The sequence below is a fragment of the Artemia sp. Qi Xiang Cuo genome, chromosome 17, assembly GCF_049724085.1.
Source record: "Artemia sp. Qi Xiang Cuo chromosome 17, ASM4972408v1, whole genome shotgun sequence".
Lineage (NCBI taxonomy): Eukaryota > Metazoa > Arthropoda > Branchiopoda > Anostraca > Artemiidae > Artemia > Artemia sp. Qi Xiang Cuo.
In genome coordinates this window covers 23,195,731-23,221,543 of record NC_142810.1, presented here as the reverse complement: position 1 = coordinate 23,221,543, position 25,813 = coordinate 23,195,731, and the positions used below count along the sequence as shown (strand labels likewise).

At 31.6% G+C, this 25,813-nt stretch overlaps 1 protein-coding gene across 1 annotated transcript in view; it reads right to left on the bottom strand.

Moving 5' to 3' along the window:
* LOC148942012 (serine/threonine-protein phosphatase Pgam5, mitochondrial-like) overlaps positions 1-15,069 on the bottom strand; it is a 168,159-nt gene extending 153,090 nt beyond the window's left edge. The window contains exon 1 of the mRNA XM_089102842.1: positions 14,963-15,069. The gene's annotated coding sequence lies outside the window, so the exon portion shown is untranslated. The remainder of the gene's footprint in view (positions 1-14,962) is intronic.
* Between the last annotated feature and the right edge of the window lie 10,744 nt (positions 15,070-25,813).

The following is a 25,813-nucleotide window of genomic DNA, read 5'->3' as shown; positions in this document are numbered from 1 at the left end:
AGCCTTAGCTAGTTAAAACTGCGCATAAATTCTTGATTTTTTGTCGTGTTACTTAAGTAATAATGGAACATTTAATATTTTTTCTAATGTAAGTGTTTTCTTAAGAAAATGGCCCATCTTTAACAAATATAGCCTTAGTTAGTTAAAACTGCGAATAAATTCTTGATTTTTTGTCGTATTACTTAGGTAATAATGGAACATTTAGTATTTTTTCTAATGTGTTTTCTTAAGAAAATGGCCCGTCTTTAACAAATATAGCCTTAGCTAGTTAAAACTGCGAATAAATTCTTGATTTTTTGTCGTGTTACTTAGGTAATAATGGAACATTTAGTAAATTTTCTAATGTAAGTGTTTTCTTAAGAAAATGGACCATCTTTAACAAATAGAGCCTTATCTAGTTAAAACTGCGCATAAATTCTTGATTTTTTGTCGTGTTACTTAGGTAATAATGAAACATTTAGTATTTTTTCTAATGTAAGTGTTTTCTTAAGAAAATGGTCCATCTTGAACAAATATAGCCTTAGCTAGTTAAAACTGCTCATAAATTCTTGATTTTTTGTCGTGTTACTTAGGTAATAAAGGAACATTTAGTATATTTTTTTCTAATGTAAGTTTTTTTTTAAGAAAATGGACCATCTATAACAAATATAGCCTTAGCTAGTTAAAACTGCGCATAAATTCTTGATTTTTGTCATGTTACTTAGGTAATAAAGAAACATTTAGTATTTTTTTCTAATGTAAGTGTTTTCTTAAGAAAATGGCCCATCTTTAACAAATATAGCCTTAGCTAGTTAAAACTCCGCATAATTTCTTGATTTTTTTGTCGTGTTAGGCCTACTTAGGTAATAATGGAACATTTAGTATTTTTTCTAATGTAAGTGTTTTCTTAAGAAAATGGACCATCTTTAACAAATATAGCCTTAGCTAGTTAAAACTGCGCATAAATTCTTGATTTTTTGTCGTGTTACTTAGGTAATAATAGAATATTTAATATTTTTTCTAATGTAAGTGTTTTCTTAAGAAAATGACCCATCTATAACAAATATAGCCATAGCTAGTTGAAACAGTGCATAAATTCTTGATTTTTTGTCATGTTACTTAGGTAATAAAGAAACATTTGGTATTTTTTTCTAATTTAAGTGTTTTCTTAAGAAAATGGCCCATCTTTAACAAAAATAGCCATAGCTAGTTGAAACTCCGCATAATTTCTTGATTTTTTTGTCGTGTTAGGCCTACTTAGGTAATAATGGAACATTTAGTATTTTTTCTAATGTAAGTGTTTTCTTAAGAAAATGGCCCATCTTTAACAAATATAGCCTTAGCTAGTTAAAACTGCGCATAAATTCTTGATTTTTTGTCGTGTCTTTAGGTAATAATAGAATATTTAATATTTTTTCTAATGTAAGTGTTTTCTTAAGAAAATGGCCCATCTTTAACAAATATAGCATTAGCTAGTTAAAACTGCTAATATATTCATTATTTTTTGTAGTTTTGCTTATTTAATTATGTATATTTTTTTATTTTTTTCTAATTTTTGTGCTTTCTTAAGGCAATGGCCCATCTATAACAAATTTAGCATTATCTAGTTAAAACAGCGAATAAATTCTTTATTTTTTGTCGTGTTACTTAGGTAATAATGGAACATTTAGTATTTTTTATAATGTAATTGTTTTCCTAAGAAAATGGCCCATCTTTAACAAATATATCCTTAGCTAGTTAAAACTGCACATAAATTCTTGATTTTTTGTCGTGTTACTTAGGTAATAATGGAACATTCAGTATTTTTTCTAATGTAAGTGTTTTCTTAAGAAAATGGCCCATCTTTAACAAATATAGCCTTAGCTAGTTAAAACTGCGCATAAATTCTTGATTTTTTGTCGTGTTACTTAGGTAATAATGGAAAATTTAGTATTTTTTCTAATGTAAATGTTTTCCTAAGAAAATGGCCCATCTTTAACAAATATAGCCTTAGCTAGTTAAAACTGCATATAAATTCTTGATTTTTTGTCGTGTTACTTAGGTAATAATGGAACATTTAGTATTTTTTCTAATGTAAGTGTTTTTCTTAAGAAATTCCCACTGAAGGTTTTATGACTCCTCCCCACAGTGAATTCAGATGGTTTTAGGACTCATCTCACTAGCCATAACTCCATTCATACTGAAATTTCATTCAAGAAATTATGAAGGAATTGTAAATAGGTAACACACACATTCTTGAAGTCACCTCTTGTATAAACAATGCAGAAATTTCATTTCAGAAATTATCAAAAATTGTAAGTAAGTAGCAAATTCTTTCTTGAATTCGCCTCCTGGATAAATAAAAAAAGACATTTCATTCAAGAAATTATGACAAAATTCTAAGTAAGCAACAAACTCTTTCTTGAAGTTACCTCATGGATACACAATGCAGAAATTTCATTTAAGAAATTAACAAAAATTGTAAGTAAGTAGCAAATTCTTTCAAAAATATGTTAATATGTTTAAGCAATAAATATCTTTAAGCTTAACCCGTCTTTATTCTTTAGAATAGTTTTATTCATTTCATTAAATTATGAAGAAATTGTAAGTAAGTAAGATTAGCTTTCTTGAATTCTCTTCATGGACACAAAAAATATATTTAATTCAATAAATCATAATAAAATCTCAAGTAAGTAATAAAGTATTTATTCTTTTCACCTATTGTATAAACAATACTGAAATTTCATTAAAGAAATTATGAAGGAATTGTAAATAGGTAACACACTCATTCTTGAAGTCATCTCTTGTATACACAATGCAGAAATTTCATTTAAGAAATTATCAAAAATTGTAAGTAAGTAGCAAATTCTTTCTTGAATTCGCCTCCTGGATAAATAAAAAGACATTTCATTCAAGAAATTATGACAAAATTCTAAGTAAGCAACAAACTCTTTCTTGAAGTTACCTCATGGATACACAATGCAGATATTTCATTTAAGAAATTATCAAAAATTGTAAGTGAGTAGCAAATTCTTTTTTGAATTCGCCTCCTGGGTAAATCAAAAAGACATTTCATTCAGGAAATTATGACAAAAATTCTAAGTAAGTAACAAACTCTTTCTTGAAGTTACCTCATGAATACACAATGCAGAAATTTCATTAAAGAAACTATGAAAAAATTGTAAGTAAGTAGCAAATTCTTTCTTGAATTCACCTGCTGGATAAACAAAAGACATTTCATTCAAGAAATTATGACAAAATTCGAAGTAAGTAACAAACTCTTTATTGTTTTCACATCTTAGATACACGATGTAGAAATTTAATTCAAGAAATTATGAAAAAATTCTCAGTAAATAACAATTTCTTTCTTGAAGTCAACTCTTGGATACACAATACGGAAATTTCATTTAAGAAATTATGAAAAAATTGTAAGCAAGTAACAAACTCTTTCCTGAAATCACCTCTTGGATACACATTGCAGAAACTTCATTTAAGAAACTATGAAAAAATTGTAAGTAAGTAACAAATTCTTTCTTGAAGTCACCTCTTGGATACACAATACAGAAATTTCATTAAAGAAATTATGAAAAAATTGTAAGTAAGTAGCAAATTTTTTCTTGAATTCACCTGCTGGATAAACAAAAAGACATTTCATTCAAGAAATTATGACAAAATTCTAAGTAAGTAACAAACTCTTTATTGTTTTCACGACTTAGATATACGATGTAGAAATTTAATTCAAGAAATTATGAAAAAATTCTCAGTAAGTAACAATTTCTTTCTTGAAGTCAAGTCTTGGATACACAATACGGAAATTTCATTCAAGAAATTATGAAAATATTTGTAAGTAAGTAACAAACTCTTTATTGATTTCGCCTCTTGAATATACAGTACAGATACTTCATTCAAGCAACGTGATTAAACACATTTTGAAACCACATGCTATTTGCTTGCCTTTCCATGGCACCTTTCCAAACGAGCGGGGATTCCCCCACTGGTTCCTACACATTGCAAAAAAGTGAGAAGTACTAAAACTCCACGTTTTCAACCAGACTGTTTTTTTTCTCTTTATCACAAACAATTTTCACTTAGCTACACGATGTAGAAATTTAATTATAGAAATTATGAAAAAATTCTCAGTAAGTAACAATTTCTTTCTTGAAGTCAACTTTTGTATACACAATACGGAAATTTCATTGAAGAAATTATGAAAATATTTGTAAGTAAGTAACAAGCTCTTTATTGATTTCACCTCTTGAATATACAGTACAGATACTTCATTCAAGAAACGTGATTAAACACGTTTTTAAACTACATGCTATTTGCTTGCCTTTCCTTGGCACCTTTCCAAACGAGCGGGGATTCCCCACTGGTTCCTACACATTGCAAAAAAGTGAGCAGTACGAAAACTCCACGTTTTCAACCAGACTGATATTTTGAGACAACAACCATTTTTAGGGACCAATCAGAGACAGCGGAGGCCGATGAATGTACGATAACTTGATTGATGATTGGTTACACACCGCGACGGCGTACACATAGTGAGAGAGACATGCACAGTCAACATAGCTTTATTCCATTTTTTTAAGATTAATTTAGACGAGGTTACGTGCGCGCACGTAACTTCGTCTAAATTAACCTTAAAAAATTAAATAATCTTTATTAGTAGCTTTATTATCATTTTTTCAGGTCAATTTAGACGAAGTTACGTGCGCGCACGTAACCTCGTCTAAATTAACCTTAAAAATGAAATAAAGCTATGTCGACTTTGCATGTCTCTCTCACTATGTATGCGCCGTCGCGGTGTGTAACCAATCACCAATCAAGTTAACGTATATTGAGCAACCTCCGCTGTCTCTGATTGGTCCCTAAAAAATGAGTGTTGGCTAAAAAACACACTGGTTGAAAACAAGGAGTTTTCGTTCTGCTCACTTTTTTGCAATGTGTAGGAACTAGTGGGGAATCCCCGCTTGTTTGGAAAGGTGCCAAGGATAGGCATTCAAATAGTATGTAGTTTCAAAACTTGTTTAATCGTGTTTCTTGAATGAACTATCTGTACTGTATATTCAAGAGGTGAAATCAATAAGGAGCTTGTTACTTACTTACAAATATTTTTATAATTTCTTGAATGAAATTTCCGTATTGTGTATCCAAGAGTTGACTTCAAGAAAGAAACTGTTACTTACTGAGAATTTTTTCATAATTTCTTGAATTAAATTTCTACATCGTGTAGCTAAGTGAAAATTGTTTGTGATAAAGAGAAAAAAACAGTCTGGTTGAAAACGTGGAGTTTTCGTACTGCTCACTTTTTTGCAATGTGTAAGAACCAGTGGGGGAATCCCCGCTCGTTTGGAAAGGAGCCATGGAAAGGCAAGCAAATAGCATGTGGTTTCAAAACGTGTTTAATCACGTTGCTTGAATGAAGTATCTGTACTGTATATTCAAGAGGTGAAATCAATAAAGAGTTTGTTACTTACTTAAAAATATTTTCATAATTTCTTGAATGAAATTTCCGTATTGTGTATCCAAGAGTTGACTTCAAGAAAGAAATTCTTACTTACTGAGAATTTTTTCATAATTTCTTGAATTAAGTTTCTACATCGTATATCTAAGTCGTGAAAACAATAAACAGTTTGTTACTTACTTAGAATTTTGTCATAATTTCTTGAACGAAATGTCTTTTTGTTTATCCAGCAGGTGAATTCAAGAAAGAATTTGCTACTTACTTACAATTTTTTTCATAATTTCTTTAATGAAATTTCTGTATTGTGTATCCAAGAGGTGACTTCAAGAAAGAATTTGTTACTTACTTACAATTTTTTCATAGTTTCTTAAATGAAGTTTCTGCATTGTGTATCCAAGAGGTGATTTCAGGAAAGAGTTTGTTACTTGCTTACAATTTTTTCATAATTTCTTTAATGAAATATCTTTTTTGTTTATCCAGCAGGTGAATTCAAGAAAGAATTTGCTACTTACTTACAATTTTTTCATAATTTCTTTAATAAAATTTCTGCACTGTGTATCCATGAGGTGACTTCAGGAAAAAGTTTGTTACTTGCTTACAATTTTTTCATAATTTCTTAAATGAAATTTCTGCATTGTGTATCCATGAGGTAACTTCAAGAAAGAGTTTGTTACTTACTTAGAATTTTGTCATAATTTCTTGAATGAAATGTCTTTTTTATTTACCCAGGAGGCGAATTTAAGAAAGAATTTGCTACTTACTTACAATTTTTGATAATTTCTTAAATGAAATTTCTGCATTGTGTATCCATGAGGTAACTTCAAGAAAGACTTTGTTGCTTACTTAGAATTTTGTCATAATTTCTTGAATGAAATGTCTTTTTTATTTATCCAGGAGGCGAATTCAAGAAAGAATTTGCTACTTACTTACAATTTTTGATAATTTCTTAAATGAAATTTCTGCATTGTGTATACAAGAGGTGACTTCAAGAATGAGTGTTACCTATTTAAAATTCCTTCATAATTTCTTGAATGAAATTTCAGTCTTGTGTATCCAATAGGTGAAAACAATAAAGACTTTATTACTTACTCGCGATTTTATTATGATTTCTTGAATTAAATATCTGTATTGTGTCCAGGAAGCGAATTCAAGAAAGCTATTGTTACTTACTTACAATTTTTTCATTATTTAATGAAATGAATAAAACTATTCTAAAGACTAAAGACGGGTTAAGCTTAAAGATATTTATTGCTTAAACGTATTAACATATTTTTGAAAGAACTTGCAACTTACTTACAATTTTTGATAATTTCTTAAATGAAATTTCTGCATTGTGTATCCATGAGGTAACTTCAGGAAAAAGTTTGTTGCTTACTTAGAATTTTGTCGTAATTTCTTGAATGAAATGTCTTTTTTTTATTTATCCAGGAGGCGAATTCAAGAAAGAATTTGCTACTTACTTACAATTTTGGATAATTTCTTAAATGAAATTTCTGCATGGTGTATACAAGAGGTGACTTCAAGAATGAGTGTGTTACCTATTTACAATTCCTTCATAATTTCTTGAATGAAATTTCAGTATGAATGGAGTTATGGCTAGTGAGATGAGTCCTAAAACCATCTGAATTCATTGTGGGGAGGTGTCCTTTAGCCTCAAATGGGAATTTCTTAAGAAAAACACTTATATTAGAAAAAATACTAAATATTCCATTATTACCTAAGTAACACGACAAAAAATCCAGAATTTATGCGCAGTTTTAATTAGCTAAGGATATATTTTTTACAGACGGATCATTTTCTTAAGAAAACATTTACATTAGAAAAAAATACTAAATGTACCATTATTACCTAAGTAACACGACAAAAAATGAAGAATTTATGCGCAGTTTTAATTAGATAAGGCTATATTCGTTACAGATGGGCCATTTTCTTAAGAAAACACTTACATTAGAAAAAATACTAAATGTTACATTATTAACTAAGTAACACGACAAACAATCAAGATTTTATGCGCAGTTTTAACTAGCTAAGGCTATATTTGTTAAAGATGGGCCATTTTCTTAAGAAAACACTTACATTAGAATAAAATATTAAATGTTCCTTTATTACATAAGTAACAAGACAAAAAATCAAGAATTTATGCGCAGTTTTAACTAGCTAAGGCTATATTTGTTAAAGATGGGCCATTTTCTTAAGAAAACACTTACATTACAAAAAATACTAAATGTTCCATTATTACCTAAGCAACATGACAAAAAAATCAAGAATTTATGCGCAGTTTTAACTAGCTAAGGCTATATTTGTTAAAGATGGGCCATTTTCTTAAGAAAACACTTACATTAGAAAAAAATACTAAATGTTCCTTTATTAACTAAGTAACATGACAAAAAAACAAGAATTTATGCGCAGTTTTAACTAGCTAAGGCTATATTTGTTAAAGATGGGCCATTTTCTTAAAAAAAAACACTTACATTATAAAAAAAATACTAAATGTTCCTTTATTACCTAAGTAACAAGACAAAAAATCAAGAATTTATGCGCAGTTTTAACTAGCTAAGGCTATATTTGTTAAAGATGGGCCATTTTCTTAAGAAAACACTTACATTAGAAAAAATACTAAATGTTCCATTATTAGCTAAGTAAAACGACAAAAAATCAAGAATTTATGCGCAGTTTTAACTAGCTAAGGCTATATTTGTTAAAGATGGGTCATTTTCTTAAGAAAACACTTACATGAGAAAAAATACTAAATGTTCCATTATTACCTAAGTAACACGACAAAAAATCAAGAATTTCTTCGCAGTTTTAACTAGCTAAGGCTATATTTGTTAAAGACGGGCCATTTTCTTAAGAAAACACTTACATTAGAAAAAAATACTAAAGGTACCATTATTACCTAAGTAAAACGACAAAAAATCAAGAATTTATGCGCAGTTTTAACTAGCTAAGGCTATATTTGTTAAAGATGGGCCTTTTTCTTAAGAAAACACTTACATTAGAAAAAATAATAAATGTTCCATTGTTACCTAATTAACACGACAAAAAATCAAGAATTTATGCGCAGTTTTAACTAGTTAAGGCTATATTTGTTAAAGATGGGCCATTTTCTTAAGAAAATACTTACATTAGAAAAAATACTAAATGTTCCATTATTACCTAAGTAACACGACAAAAAATAACAAGAATTTATGCGCATTTTTAACTAGCTAAGGCTATATTTGTTAAAGATGGGCCATTTTCTTAAGAAAACACTTACATTAGAAAAAAATACTAAATGTTCCATTATTACCTAAGTAACATGACAAAAAATCAAGAATTTATGCGCATTTTTAACTAGCTAAGGCTATATTTGTTAAAGATGGGCCATTTTCTTAAAAAAAAACTTACATTAGAAAAAAATACTAAATGTTCCTTTATTACCTAAGTAACACGACAGAAAATCAAGAATTTATGCGCAGTTTTAACTAGCTAAGGCTATATTTGTTAAAGATGGGCCATTTTCTTAAGAAAACACTTAAATTAGAAAAAATACTAAATGTTCCATTATTACATAAGTAACAAGACAAAAAATCAACTGAGCCTTCCCCTTGAGTTAGATCCCATATATTATTCTGATTATTTTTGATTTTCCCTCCAAAATTGCCCCTCCTCCCCCCCTGCCCTCAGAAATGGGGGAACGAAGGGCCTCTGGGCCTTCCCCTTGAGGCAGATCATACTTTATTTTCGATTCTGAATATTTATGGTTTTCCCTCCAAAATTGACCTCCCCCCTCCCCTGCCCTCAGAAAAGGGGGAACGAAGGGCCTCTGAGTCTTCCCCTTGAGGCAGATCTCATTTATTTTCGATTCTGAGTATTTTTGGTTTTCCCTCCAAAATTGACCCCCTCCCTCTCCTGCCCCTCAGAAATGGAGGAACGAAGGACCTCTGAGCTTTGCCCATGAGACAGATTCTGTTTATTTTCGATTCTGTGTATTTTTGGTTTTCCCTCCGAAACTGACTCCCCCTCACTCTCCCCTGCCCGCAGAAATGTGGGAACGAAGGGCCTCTGAGTCTTCCCCTTGAGGCAGATCCCATTTATTTTCGATTCTGATTATTTTTGGTTTTCCCTCCAAAATTGACCCCCCACCTCTCCTGCCCCTCAGAAATGGGGGGACGAAGGGCCTCTGAGCCTTCCCCTCGAGGCAGATTCCCGTTTATTTTCGATTCTGAGTATTTTTGGTTTTCCCTCCAAAATTGACCCCCTCCCTCTCCTGCCCCTCAGAAATGGAGGAACAAAGGACCTCTGAGCTTTGCCCATGAGACAGATCCTATTTATTTACGATTCTGGGTTTTTTTGGTTTTCCCTCTGAAATTGACTCCCCCTCTCCCTTCCCTGCCCTCAAAAATGTGGGAACGAAGGGTCTTTGAGTTTTTCCCTTGAGGCAGATCCCGTTTATTTTCGATTCTGAGTATTTTTGGTTTTCCCTCCAAAATTGATCCCTCCCTCGTCTGCCCCTCAGAAATGGAGGAACGAAGGACCTCTGAGCTTTGCCCATGAGACAGATCCTGTTTATTTTCGATTCTGAGTATTTTTGGTTTTCCCTCTGAAATTGACTCCCCCTCTCCCTCCCTTGCCCTCAGAAATGTGGGAACGAAGGGTCTTTGAGCCTTCCTCTTGAGTTAGGCCCTGTTTATTGTTTAGTCTCGATTTTTTTAGTTTTTATTCCCTAAGTGACCCCTCCCCTCTCCTGCCTGCAGATATGAGGGAACTAAGGAAACGTTATATCTAATTTTAAATTGGAAATGAATATAAATAATAAATCGTTCGTTATAAGGACCACATCGGGAAGGTAAAGCTAGGTCAAGTCACAATGCCTTTCTATCGTCGTTAGTCATTTTCATAGACTGATGATTTTTCAAATTTATAACAAATTACCTGAATTAATAACTCCTTCGGGGGTTACCTTAACTGCTAATCAGTTTAATCCTTTTTTTTTCTCCTTTGATACAATCCAATCACTTATTAGAATCATTCACACTCCTATGATTCAAAACATTAATTAATATTGTTCATTGTCTACGTAAATTAAGTTATAGGCAATACTGGTTTAGAAAAACTAGAATAGTGACATAATTTCATAATCATTTTTTTTCTCCACCTTCATACAATCCAATCACTAATTAGAATCATTAACACTCCTATTATTCAAAACATTAATTAATATCGTTCATTGTCTACGTAAATTAAGTTATAGGCAATACTGATTTAGAAAAACTAGAATAGTGACATAATTTCATAATCCTTTTTTTCTCCACCTTCATACAATCCAATCACTAATTAGAATCATTCACACTCCTATTATTCAAAACATTAATTAATATCCTTCATTGTCTACGTTAATTAAGTTATAGGCAATACTGGTTTAGAAAAACTAGAATAGTGACATAATTTCACTTTATCGACCCTCAAATTCCATTATGTGAGGGAGCTCTGAATCTCTTTGAAAAGGTGTAGAGCTTCTATAGAATAACGTAGAAATTGCTATACAGGGTACAGAATCCAGACGACGCATACTACTTATGTGTCGCATGTAGCAACAGTTTTTAGGAGGGATTCCTCCAATTATTTCTATCTTCAGTCATATGCGTATGATGCAGGAAGATGATAAAGCCAGTAAGTCAATTTTGGGTTTTCCTGAGTTTTCGTCACACTGAATTTAGTCACAATGTAAATTCGTCACAATAAATAAATACGACAGCTCTAAATGGACAAATAGTTTTAATGGACTAATTCAAAACTAAAAACTTCTATAAAATTTGAATTCGACATAAAAGGTAGACTTTAAATGGAGATTAGGTTATATTAGGCTACGTTGTAAATGTATTCCTGGAAGATTTATTTACATTGCTTAATCATTTTTCTAAGATTTTGACAACAATCTGGTCTTGATCAAAACTTTAGTATTTGGTCAAACGACTGGTCTTTTTGCTGTGAAGTATACAAACATAGGCTGTATAAAATGAGAATTCCCTTAAATAAAGACCTGTTATAAGGACATATTCCCTTGTCCTAATGTTACTAGGAATTCTCTGTTAGCTCGTTGAAAAATAATTGTTAACTAGTGATAATTGCAGATAGAAATCTGCATGAGCATATTAAATGGGTAGAAAATTTAAAGATAGAACCTTCAAATAGAAGCAAAAATCCAAAGCAGACTTTAAACTTGAAAACTGGTATATACTGGCATAAAATTGGTATAAAGCCATAGAACACTATAGCCGCAAAATTTAAAAATAGAAGCTTCAAATGGAAGCAAAAATCCAAAGCAGAATTTAGACTTGAAAACTGGTATATACTGGCATAAAATTAGTATATAAAGCCATTGAAAACTATAGCCATAAAATTTATAGATAGAAGCTTCAATTGGAAGCAAAATCCAAAGCAGAATTTAGACTTGAAAACTGGTACATGCTGGCATAAAATTGGTATATAAAGCCATAGAACACTATAGCCGAAAATTTTAAAGATAGCAGCTTCAAATGGAAGCGAAAACTCAAAGCAGAATTTAGAATTGAAAACTGATATATACCGGCATAAAATTGGTATATAAAGCCATAGAACACTATAGCCGCAAAATTTAAAGATAGAAGCTTCAAATGGAAGCAAAAATCCAAAGCAGAATTTAAACTTGCAAACTGGTATATACTGGCTTATAATTGGTATATAAAGCCATAGAACACTATAGCCGCAAAATTTAAAGATAGAAGCTTTAAATGAAAGCAAAAATCCAAAGGAGAATTTAAACTTGAAAACTTGTATATACTGGCATAAAATTGGTAAATAAGGCCATAGAACACTATAGCCGCTTAAGTTTGTTTCTTAAATTATAATTATACAAGTTTTATTTCTTTTTACGTCGTTTCAAGTCCCGTCACAATTTTCTCGGAAAAAATTTCAAATTGTTAGGGAACTTTACTAAGAAATTGTTATTAACATTTTTCTGTTAGTTCGTGGAAACAATTTTATGCAAAGTTGTTGATAAAACTTTTTGTTAGGATGATGGAAACATACTTTAAGTGTTAATTCAAGGTCTGATCAATCTCAGTTCTAAAATTTAGTTTTTGAACAAAATAGGAGTTTAAATTAGACGTACAGTGTTTTTTACGCATTGCCATTTAACAAAGTACATGTAAAAAAAAGTATTTTGATTTCGAACTGCTAATTGGTTGTTTTCAATCGTAAAAAAAGAGCAAATTCAAAGAATCTCCCTCAATTGAAAAATTCTACCCTATTTCAGTGTTCATATTTCCAACCAAACTGCCAAGTCAGTGATTTATAAATGCTGACTATGAATAGTCTAAAGTCTTAAACTCCAAACCACATTTGTTTGCACTTTGAAATAAATGCGGAAAATAGAATAGAAATAAGCACTTTTCCAAGTAGAATAACTTAAACATTAAGAGATACCTTCTTCTGAAATGAACCCTCCTGGATCAAATCAGGGATCAGTGCACCCCCCCCCCCCTTCTCCAATCAATATTACTATTTATGCCAACTAAAAACAGATTTTTCCGCCTTTTCAACTCTGAATCTAGTTTCTAAAGTCAAATGCGACATTTTTTATTCCAAGATTTCGACATTTATATTTTTCAAAGATAGGCAACCAGCTCCATAAATTCCTACCACTGCTTCTTGTCGGTGCTTTCTAACATTAAATATATACTAAAAGTGCAATTTCGTCACTACCAGGTGGAATCAGTTATTTTGAAAGGACCAAAGTCAAAATGACAACCCCAAAGCACTAAATGTGAATATTTTAGAAGCTAATAGAGTTTATCTTTATTTTCACCGATTCCAACTTTTAAGTATTTTGGCTATAATTTCAACTCCAACCCTAAAGCTTTCATCTGGAACAACTCTGATTTCAATTTCCTTTGGGGTAAGCTTTACACCAGGCTCTTAGTCTTGTATTTTCCGCAATATTGACTTGTTCCTGGAAATGGGGTTTAAAACCAAGAGTATATACACCCTAGGGGATACAGAATGGACACAGTGATTTAAAAAAGTATTGCTGTAAGATTATCTAACCATAAAGTAGTATTGAAATAATCTCGAAGCCTCTTTTAAAGAGTGCAAAACCATTTTATAAGACTCACCTGCAAAAAGGAGAATTGAGACTTGACTTGCAAAAAGGATGGGAACCCCTCGGTTAAAGGAATAATGTATGGAGAGTGGGCGGTCCTTAATATTTTAGAAATTATTGATTTTAGACTTAATATTATATATATTATTGTCAATTTGTCCCAATTCAAATTTAAACGCGTACAAATATTTTCTGTGTAAAGGACTAAACGAGCTATAGTTCATCGAACTCTATTTTTCTTTATTTACATGTTTTGAGTATCTTTTAACTTGTGCCGTTGAGATAATAATTAAAGTAGATTTTATTTTTAATAGTAAAATCACAAAAATCATTTTTTTTTAATTCAAAGAATTTACATCGCCTGAAAAGTCTTTTGATGAACATCAATTTTTTAATTAGTTTTTCTATTCAAAGCCAAAGCTTACATTCGCCTTTGAACTCCCTACTCTTTTAATGCTCAACTGTATAGATTGTGAGCATGGTTGCCAATCAATAGAGCAGCAGCTCTGATTGTGAGTCCCTCCTTTTAGTTACGAAGATAACACCGGAGAGTTATTGCTCACTCGAAGGGAATATTATGAAAAAATAAAAGAGCAGTATCAATTGATTTTGAAACATCATGGTTGTTTTTCTGAAAATTTAGCTTCAACCACTCAACATCACGGTCCCAGATTCAACGCTGAACAATATATTTCCTTGTTGTTTGTCATCCCTTGATGCTTTGTATTTATTTGTTAACGGGTAGTTGCATTCTTCACCCATAATAATGTTAGCCTTTCCTCATTTAATTGCAAAAAAAATCAGGTTGCAAAACAAAGTATTAAAATGATATAGAAATTTGAATTATAATGGAAGGAAACATGATAATCTTATTAATCTATTGCACATTGTAAAATAAGAATTCCATTATTTTAATGTTTTCGGTTTGTAATGTATCCTATACATCCTAGTGTTGTATTTAAAACCATCAGAGAAAGGGAAGATGAAGCGTCAGAAAAGCGGCTATGATATTTGGAAAGAACATAAAATGTGAAAAAAATTTTCTAATCTTATTGTTTCATTTTCTTTCAGAGGAGCTGTAAACATCCAGTGTTACTAAAACAAGCAAAATTGACGAAAAAATGTATTATTCTATGCAACAGATGTTTTGTTCTGGGGGATAATCCCACCAAATCGTGTTTGAAGCCCCAAAAACAAATGTAGAGAAGTTCACTGTAAAGCGGCTAAATTCAGTAATACCTTTCCACAAATTGACCGTGCCAAACCCATCTTAGGCCAACTCTTTCCTATAAACACTCCCGAAAATAAAGTAGGTGAACTTATCGGTTTAGCGGCTGATAGGCTCATACCCAGCTTAAACTACGTGTCCAATGGACAAACATAAAACAGAGGCTCATTTTACAAAGGATTTTCCTCACCTGACTAGTTTGCAGATGACTTAGGATTCTCTCACGAATCTTCTTTTTAACTAGCCCGTTTGGTTTTGTCAGTAAAACTGACAGCAGTCAACCAGTAACCATTCAGGTTGAGCATGAGACTGTTGGTCATACAAATATTTTCTTACAAAAAACTAATTATACTCTTCTTGTCTTTTGTTTACCTTCTCTGACGATAAGAGCTATCTATTAGGTTTGCTATCGCTTTTTTTTCTAAAGAGGGGGCAGAGAAGATTTATTAACCTATGCACTTTTACCTAAAACACATAGATTAGGGCAGGATTTAATCAGCGCTTTCGTTCGGAAAAGAGGGAGGCGAGCTTTGGTTTATATTAGAGAATGACATGCAGAAGTCTTTGGTACTCACGTGTTACAGCGACCAAACTTTGTTCTTGATCTGTAATGAAATCGATTTTCTATGGTCGCTCAGCTTAGCCTGAGCGAGAGAAATTACTTTGCAGGTATATTATAATTAAATATTTAATATATAGAGGTGGTTAGGTTAGATTAAGTATTTAATGAAATGCGTTCTGGGCGACCTAAATTCCATAATTCTTTGTTGTAATTTCCATAATTTTGTTAGTAAAGCATTATATTTTCATAATATTTTGGCTCCTTATTTAGGATTAATCAAGAAAAACTTTCCACAAAAAAAGTTTTTCAAAGAAAAGTAAAGAACTCCATTAAACCAAAAATAAGCAAAACATAAAATCAAATAATCTAACAACCGTGAAACTACCACAAATCAGCATCGGTAAATAAATAAAACCCCAAACGAACAGAAATTACAATAAATAAAAGAGTCAAACTCAAAACAAGCAGAAATTAACATGAGTAGGGCTCAAATCCTCTATGCCTTCCCAAGGCCAGAACATAATTTGCAGATTACTGAAAAAATATAAATGTTTTTTTAATTTCATAACTTTAGTAAATCAAATAGTATTAACATTTTAATTACTAAATATCAGTATATGTATATTAAACTGACAATTCACATTCATTTGTATTTTTCCAGTAAAATGCAAATTAGGTTCTGGCCTTGGGAAGGGATAAGGGTTTTGAGCCCTACTTGGGGAAATGGTGGGCGTGGAAGGGGTATTAGTTGCCTTCCAATCACTTTCGAGTATTAAAATGGGCACTAGCCATTCCAATTTTCTATCGAATGAGCCCTTTTCCGAATTTCTACGACAACTCCTTCTATACAAAGTGCCCTGGTATGGAAAAAAAAAATAATAATATATTGTGCCAACATCGTTCTTTACTTAGACAGCGCGATTGCGCTGCCTATGATTAACCTAATTCCAATTCTTTTGTGTTATTGCTATAACACGTAACTACCAAGTCTTCTTAGCCATTTAGTTGCCAAATAAATCAGGATTAAGATCCTTTGAATTGCGTAAAGTCGTCATATAAGTAGTAAGGCATCTAGTACCACTGATCCCACATTGAATTACACATGGATGCGTGTGTAGTTTAACCGGTACATTGGCTTACCAGGGTCAGTCACCTATTACTATGAACGGTACTTGCCTTAGCAGACGGGTTTCTGCAAAGTGTTATGGGCTTCCTTTAAAAAATACCAGTTAAAAAAAAAAAAAACATGTATCAATGATCTTTCTTCTGGCAAAAAAAAATACAAATTCCAATCAAAACTGGTCAAACGTGTTAATAACCTGTAAGTTATAGCTATCTGATAACTCGTTCAGTATCGCAAATATTATTAGCGGTATCAATGGTATTTCATTTGCGTAAAGCTATCTCGATTTGACAAAACTTTTATCGTTCGCGTAAAACTAATTCAATTTGCAAAAATGGTATTCAATTTGCGTAACTCTGCTCTGAATGTCATTAATGAGAATGTAAATAATATAGAATGGCATTGTGACTTGATCTAGGTTTACCTCTCCGATGTGGCCTGTATAATACAAAAGTAACGTTTGAAAAGTATTGTCAATTTAAAATAGGATCTTACGGTCCCTTCGTCCCCCCATGTCGGTGGGGTTGTGGTAGGTAGGAAAGGGGGAGGGGGAGTCAATTTTGGGGATATCTGAAAACAAGTACCATTCATGGTGATGTTAGCTCAATGTTGGATCGTTTTAAATACTTCAGCTTATCTATTCATCTGTGCTAAATAAAAATCTTGAATCTGGAAAATGAAAAAATAAGTATTTAAACAAAATGTACGATGCTGCTAATTAAAGAATAGTAGGCTACACTCAGAATTGTTTGCATGAGGGTTCAGTTAAAGAGGTCTCACTTGCACGAGGGTTCAGATGCATGGGGGATCACTTGCTTAGGGCTCAGTTACACGGGCCATGGGGCACACACAAAAGCCAAATGAATGACATTGCGACTTGACCTAGCTTTATCTCTCCGAAGTGGTCTGTATAATACACATCTGGGGAGGGGAGAATGGAGGCAAGTATTTAGTTTGAAAAATGCTAGGAGGACTTGAGTTTTGTGGGTAGGGTGAAAAATGGTACTTATTCAATATCCTGGTAAACATTATACCTCATTCTTTTATTCTAACTTAACTTCTAGGAATAGGACTTCATTCCATCGGCTAAATCAGTTTATTCATCTATAACAGTGAACAAAAAGACTATTAATTCTCCGTATTCTTCTGATCATGCGCACATTCCTCCTTCTCTCTTCTTCTTCTGATCATGCGCCCACTCCTCCTTCTCACTCGAGGTCAGTTGACGTTTAAGTATCCGGTAAAAGTTGCATGTTCCACTCGTTCTCCACAGCTCATAATATCCAACATGAGTAATATAGTGTGAGTCATCGATCTTAGGTTCCCCATCTAGACATGAAAATTAAAAGGCTTAAAATATATGGAATTTGTATAAGCTGTAATGGGCAAAAATTATTACTTCACGACCGATCTTATATACATAAAGATAATGTATTAAAAAGACCGTAAATTTTTTTTTTCAGTGTAAGCCCGTGAATCTTCTATAGCGATCATCTTATAGCAGATAACTAAGGGGGGTTCAGTTACATGGGGGTTCAGTTAAAGAGGGCTCAGTTGCATGGGGGATTCAGAAGCTTGGGATTCAGTTAAAGAATACCTCCTAGACCGATGCATTTTTTTAATGTATTTTATAGCTATTATCAAAACATCTAGCATAAAAAGCAAGGTCTTTCAGAGGGGGCAGCTCACTTCATATACGTGATAATTTGCATTCGTCTTAGTTTTTAATGATGTTCCTTATTTTCACTTGAAAATGCTGTTTTCGCAAGAAAATAGCTGGTCTTTAGCAAACTTAGACATAGCTAGTTGAAACTCTGCATAAATATCTTGATTTTTAGCCTAATTGCGTAGGTACTAAAGGAATATTGAACATTTTTTCTGATTTTGTGTTTTCGCAAGAAAATAGCTGGTCTTTAGCAAACTTAGCCATAGCTAGTTGAAACTCTGCATAAATATCTTCATTTTTAGCCTAATTGTGTAGGTACTAAAGGAACATTGAACTTTTTTTTCTGATTTTGTGTGTTTTCGCAAGAAAATAGCTGATCTTTAGCAAACTTCGCCATAGCTAGTTGAAACTCTGCATAAATATCTTCATTTTTTAGCCTAATTGCGTAGGTACTAAAGGAACATTGAACATTTTTTCTGATTTTGTGTGTTTTCGCAAGAAAATAACTGGTTTTTAGCAAACTTAGCCATAGCTAGTTCAAACTCTACATAAATATCTTCATTTTTAGCCTAATTGCGTAGGTACTAAAGGAACATGGAACATTTTTTTTGATTTTGTGTGTTTTCGCAAGAAAATGGCTGGTCTTTAGCAAACTTAGCCATAGCTAGTTGAAACTGCATAAATATCTTCATTTTTAGCCTAATTGCGAAGGTACTAAAGGAACATTGAACATTTTTCTGATTGAAACTCTGCATAAATATCTTCATTTTTAGCCTAATTGTGTAGGTACTAAAGGAACATTGAACTTTTTTTTCTGATTTTGTGTGTTTTCGCAAGAAAATAGCTGATCTTTAGCAAACTTCGCCATAGCTAGTTGAAACTCTGCATAAATATCTTCATTTTTTAGCCTAATTGCGTAGGTACTAAAGGAACATTGAACATTTTTTCTGAATTTGTGTTTTCGCAAGAAAATAACTGGTCTTTAGCAAACTTAGCCATAGCTAGTTGAAACTCTACATAAATATCTTCATTTTCTAGCCTAATTGCGTAGGTACGAAAAGAACATTGAACATTTTTTCTGATTTTGTGTGTTTTCGCAAGAAAATAGCTGGTCTTTAGCAAACTTAGCCATAGCTAGTTGAAACTCTGCATAAATATCTTCATTTTTAGCCTAATTGCGAAGGTACTAAAGGAACATTGAACATTTTTCTGATTTTGTGTGTTTTCGCAAGAAAATAACTGGTCTTTAGCAAACTTAGCCATAGCTAGTGGAAACTCTACATAAATATCTTCATTTTTAGCCTAATTGCGTAGGTACTAAAGGAACATTGAACATTTTTTCTGATTTTGTGTGTTTTCGCAAGAAAATAGCTGATCTTTAGCAAACTTAGCCATAGCTAGTTGAAACTCTGCATAAATATCTTCATTTTTAGCCTAATTGCGAAAGTACTAAAGGAACATTGAACATTTTTCTGATTTTGTGTGTTTTTTGCAAGAAAATAGCTGGTCTTTAGCAAACTTAGCCATAGCTAGTTAAAACTCTACATAAATATCTTCATTTTTAGCCTAATTGCGTAGGTACTAATGGTACATTGAACATTTTTTCTGATTTTGTGTGTTTTCGCAAGAAAATAGCTGGTCTTTAGCAAACTTAGCCATAGCTAGTTGAAACTCTGCATAAATATCTTCATTTTTAGCCTAATTGTGTAGGTACTAAAGGAACATTAAACTTTTTTTTTCTGATTTTGCGTGTTTTCGCAAGAAAATAGCTGATCTTTAGCAAACTTCGCCATATCTAGTTGAAACTCTACATAAATATCTTCATTTTTTAGCCTAATTGCGTAGGTACTAAAGGAACATTGAACATTTTTTCTGATTTTGTGTGTTTTCGCAAGAAAATAACTGGTCTTTAGCAAACTTAGCCATAGCTAGTTGAAACTCTACATAAATATCTTCATTTTTTAGCCTAATTGCGTAGGTACTAAAGGAACATTGAGAATTTTTTCTGATTTTGTCTGTTTTTGCAAGAATATAGCTGGTCTTTAGCAAACTTACCCATAGCTAGTTGAAACTCTGCATAAATATCTTCATTTTTAGCGTAATTACGTAGGTACTAAAGGAACATTGAACATTTTTCTGATTTTGTGTGTTTTCGCAAGAAAATAACTGGTCTTTAGCAAACTTAGCCATAGCTAGTGGAAACTCTACATAAATATCTTCATTTTTAGCCTAATTGCGTAGGTACTAAAGGAACATTGAACATTTTTTCTGATTTTGTGTGTTTTCGCAAGAAAATAGCTGGTCTTTAGCAAACTTAGCCATAGCTAGTTGAAACTCTGCATAAATATCTTCATTTTTAGCCTAATTGCGAAGGTACTAAAGGAACATTGAACATTTTTATGATTTTGTGTTTTTTTTGCAAGAAAATAGCTGGTCTTTAGCAAACTTAGCCATAGCTAGTTAAAACTCTACATAAATAACTTCATTTTTAGCCTAATTGCGTAGGTACTAAAGGAACATTGAACATTTTTTCTGATTTTGTGTGTTTTAGCAAGAAAATATCTGGTCTTTAGCAAACTTAGCAATAGCTAGTTGAAACTCTTCATAAATATCTTAATTTTTATACTAATTGCGAATGTACTAAAGGAACATTTAACATTTTTTCTGATTTTGTGTGTTTTTTGCAAGAAAATAGCTGGTCTTTAGCAAACTTAGCCATAGCTAGTTGAAACACCGCTTAAATATCTTAATTTTCAGCCTAATTGCGTAGCCACTAAAGGGACATTGACAATGTTTTTCTGATTTTGTGTGTTTTCGCAAGAAAATACCTGGTGTTTAGCAAACTTAGCCATAGCTAGTTGAAGCTCTGCATAAATATCTTAATTTTTAGCCTAATTGCGTAGGTACTAAAGGAAAATTGAACATTTTTTCTGATTTTGTATGTTTTCGCAAGAAAATAGCTGGTCTTTAGCAAACTTAGCCATAGCTAGTTGAAACTCTACATAAATATCTTCATTTTTAGCCTAATTGCGTAGCTACTAAAGGAACATTTTTGTTGTATCTATTTGTATAAATATTCCGTTTTTTAGAGTTTTTGTTACTATTGAGTCTTAAGTGCATTAAATCAAGAATTAGAATATTTAATCAACTGTTTGAGTTTTCAGACATAGTTTTTAGTTGTTCATGGGTGCTAGCTTCCTGGAGGGTTTTATGACTCTTCCCCGCAATAAATTCAGATGGTTTTAGGACTCATCCCCCTAGCCATAACTCCATTCAACCTTGAACGAAGATATAAAAGTTTGATGAAGTATTTTTCTACTTAACAACTACATTAATAACTTTCAAGATGAAAGGACTGTATGACACAGAATTTATCAGTTACCGAGAGTTCAATGACTCCTCCCCGCAATGACTTCCAGGGGTTTTATGACTCCTCCCAAGAATGAATTCAGATGGTTTTAGGACTCATCCACCTAGCCATAACTCCATTCAACCTTGAGCGAAGATATAAAAGTTTGATGAAGTATTTTTCTACTTAACAACTACATTAATAACTTCCAAGATGATAGGACTGTATGACACAGAATTTATCCGTTTGAAAAAATCATCATGTGGTGTTATATTTGAATGTGCATTTTTATTATTGTCTATGGAACGCGAAGAAATTAACTGTTATCATTGGATAGTGAACTATAATATGTTTGAGTATGATAAAAGCTTGTGGAGTACTACATTACGTCATATAAACAGACTAGGATTCTATGATAGAGTGATTACACCACTTAATAATGCTGGTTGGGAACTGAGAAATGTTCAGGAGAAAGTCAGTGAAATTTGCAGCTTTTTCGGGGTTGAAGCGCTCTACGTAAAGTGCAATGTACCTACAGATAAAGTTTTAATTCAAAAGTGTGACCCTAGGATTCCACTTTTTCAATCTAGAAGAGTTTAAGTGTCCTAAATTTGAAGGGGGTTATCACCGTCCTGAAGACGAGGTTAGGTTCTTCGCACAGTGGATACCTAAGAACATACCTGATCGTGATAAATCCATAAGACATGGTAAAAACTTTTCTATATCATGGGACCATCGTTTGCGGATGTTTAAGAGTGAACTCTAAGTACTATTTTTTATGTAAACATTTGTTGTTGTGTTTTTTTTTCTCAAAAAAAAAAAATTTGTTACTACGTTTAAGCAATAACTATATTTAAGCTTAACCTGTCCTTATTCTTTATAATATTTCTATTGTAAGCAAGTAAAAAACTCTTTCCTGAAGTCACCTCTTTGATACACAATGCATAGACTTTATTTAAGAAACTATGAAAACATTGTAAGTAAGTAAGTAACAAATTCTTTCTTGAAGTCACCTCTTGGATGCACAATGCATGCACTTCATATAGGAAATTAATAAACAAATGTAAGTAAGTAGTAAATTCCTTCTTGATTTCACCTGCTGGATAAACAAAGACATTTCGTTCAAGAAATTATAACAAAATTCTAAGTAAGTAACAAACTCTTTATTGTTTACACGACTTAGATACACGATGTAGAAATTTAATTCAAGAAATTATGAAACAATTCTCAGTAAGTAACAATTTCTTTCTTGAAGTCAACTCTTGGATACACAATACGGAAATTTCAGTCAAGAAATTATGAAAATATTTGTAAGTAAGTAACAAACTCTTTATTGATTTCACCTCTTGGATATACAGTACAGATACTTGATTCAAGAAATTATGAAAAAATCGCAAGTAAGTAACTTTTTTTTTCTCTTTATCACAAACAATTTTCACTTAGCTACATGATGTAGAAATTTAATTCAAGAAATTATTAAAAAATTCTCAGTTAGTAACAATTTCTTTCTTGAAGTCAACTCTTGGATACACAATGCGGAAATTTCATTAAAGAAATTATGAAAAAATTGTAAATAAGTAGCAAATTCTTTCTTGAATTCACCTATTGGATAAGCAAAAATAGATTTCGTTCAAGAAATTATGACAAAATTCTAAGTAAGTAACAAACTCTTTATTGTTTTCACGAGTTAGATATACGATGTAGAAATTAAATTCAAGAAATTATGAAAAAATTCACAGTAAGTAACAATTTATTTCTTGAAGTCAACTCTTGGACACACAATACAGAAATTTCATTCAAGAAATTATGAAAATATTTGTAAGTAAGTAACAAACTCTTTATTGATTTCACCTCTTGGATATACGGTACAGATACTTCATTCAAGAAATTATGAAAAAATCGCAAGTAAGTAACTTTTTTTTCTCTTTATCACAAACAATTTCACTTAGCTACACGATGTAGAAATTTAATTCAAGAAATTATGAAAAAATTCTCAGTAAGTAACAATTTCTTTATTGAAGTCAACTCTTGGATACACAATACGGATATTTCATTCAAGAAATTATGAAAAAATTGTAACTAAGTAGCAAATTCTTTCTTCAATTCACCTGTTGGATAAACACAAAGACATTTCGTTCAAGAAATTATGAGAAAATTCTAAGTAAGTAACAAACTCTTTATTGTTTTCACGAGTTAGACATACGATGTAGAAATTAAATTCAAGAAATTATGAAAAAATTCTCAGTAAGTAACCATTTCTTTCTTGTAGTCAACTCTTGGATACACAATACGGAAATTTCATTCAAAAAATTATGAAAATATTTGTAAGTAAGTAACAAACTCTTTATTGATTTCACCTTTTGGATATACAGTACAGATACTTCATTCAAGAAATTGTGAAAAAATCACAAGTAAGTAACTTTTTTTTCTCTCTTTATCACAAACAATTTTCACTTAGCTACACGATGTACAAATTTAATTCAAGAAATTATGAAAAAATTCTCAGTAAGTAACAATTTCTTTCTTGAAGTCAACTCTTGGATACACAATACGGAAATTTAATTCAAGGAATTATGAAAAAATTGTAACTAAGTAGCAAATTCTTTCTTGAATTCACCTGTTGGATAAACAAAAAGGCATTTCGTTCAAGAAATTATGACAAAATTCTAAGTAAGTATCAAACTCTTTATTGTTTTCACGAGTTAGATATACGATGTAGAAATTAAATTCAAGAAATTATGAAAAAATTCTCAGTCTAAGTAGCAAATTCTTTCTTGAATTCACCTGTTGGATAAACAAAAAGACATTTCGTTCAAGAAATTATGACAAAATTCTAAGTAAGTAACAAACTCTTAATTGTTTTCACGAGTTAGATAAACGATGTAGAAATTAAATTCAAGAAATTATGAAAAAATTCTCAGTAAGTAACCATTTCTTTCTTAAGTCAACTCTTGGATACACAATACGGAAATTTCATTCAAGAAATTATGAAAAAATTGTAACTAAGTAGCAAATTTTTTCTTGAATTCACCTGTTGGATAAACAAAAAGACATTTCGTTCAAGAAATTATGACAAAATTCTAAGTAAGTAACAAACTCTTTATTGTTTTCACGAGTTAGATATACGATGTAGAAATTAAATTCAAGAAATTATGAAAAAATTCTCAGTCTAAGTAGCAAATTCTTTCTTGAATTCACCTGTTGGATAAACAAAAAAGCATTTCGTTCAAGAAATTATGACAAGATTCTAAGTAAGTAACAAACTCTTTATTGTTTTCATGAGTTAGATATACGATGTAGAAATTAAATTCAAGAAATTATGAAAAAATTCTCAGTAAGTAACAGTTTCTTTCTTGAAGTCAACTCTTGGATACACAGTACGGAAATTTCATTCAAGAAATTATGAAAATATTTGTAAGTAAGTAACAAGCTCTTTATTGACTTCACCTCTTGAATATACGGTACAGATACTTCATTCAAGAAACGTGATTAAACACGTTTTGAAACTACATGCTATTTGCATGCCTTTCCTTGGCACCTTTCAAAACGAGCGGGGATTCCCCACTGGTTCCTACACATTGCAAAAAGTGAGCAGTACGAAAACTCCACGTTTTCAGCCAGACTGGTTTTTTCGACAACACTCCTTTTTAGTGACCAATCAGAGACAACGGAGGTTGCTCAATATACAATAACTTGATTGGTGATTCGTTACACACCACGACGGCGCATACATAGTGAGAGAGACATGCAAAGTCGACATAGCTTTATTTAATTTTTTTAAGGTTAATTTAGACGAGGTTACGTGCGCGTGAATTCAAGAAGGAATTTACTACTTACTTACAATTTTTTCATAATTTCTTTAATGAAATTTCTGCATTGTGTATCCAAGAGGTGACTTCAAGAAAGAATTTGTTACTTACTTACTTACAATTTTTTCATAGTTTCTTAAATGAAATTTCTGCATTGTGTATCCAAGAGGTGACTTCAGGAAAGAGTTTGTTACTTGCTTACAATAGAACTATTCTAAAGAATAAAGACGGGTTAAGCTTAAAGATATTTATTGCTTAAACGTATTAACAGATTTTTTTTGACAAAAAAAAAACACAACAACAAATGTTTACATAAAAAATAGTACTTAGAGTTCACTCTTAAACATCCACAAACAATGGTCCCATGATATAGAAAAGTTTTTACCATGTCTTATGGATTTATCACGATCAGGTATGTTCTTAGGTATCCACTGTGCGAAGAACCTAACCTCGTCTTCAGGACGGTGATAACCCCCTTCAAATTTAGGACACTTAAACTCTTCTAGATTGAAAAAGTGGAATCCTAGGGTCA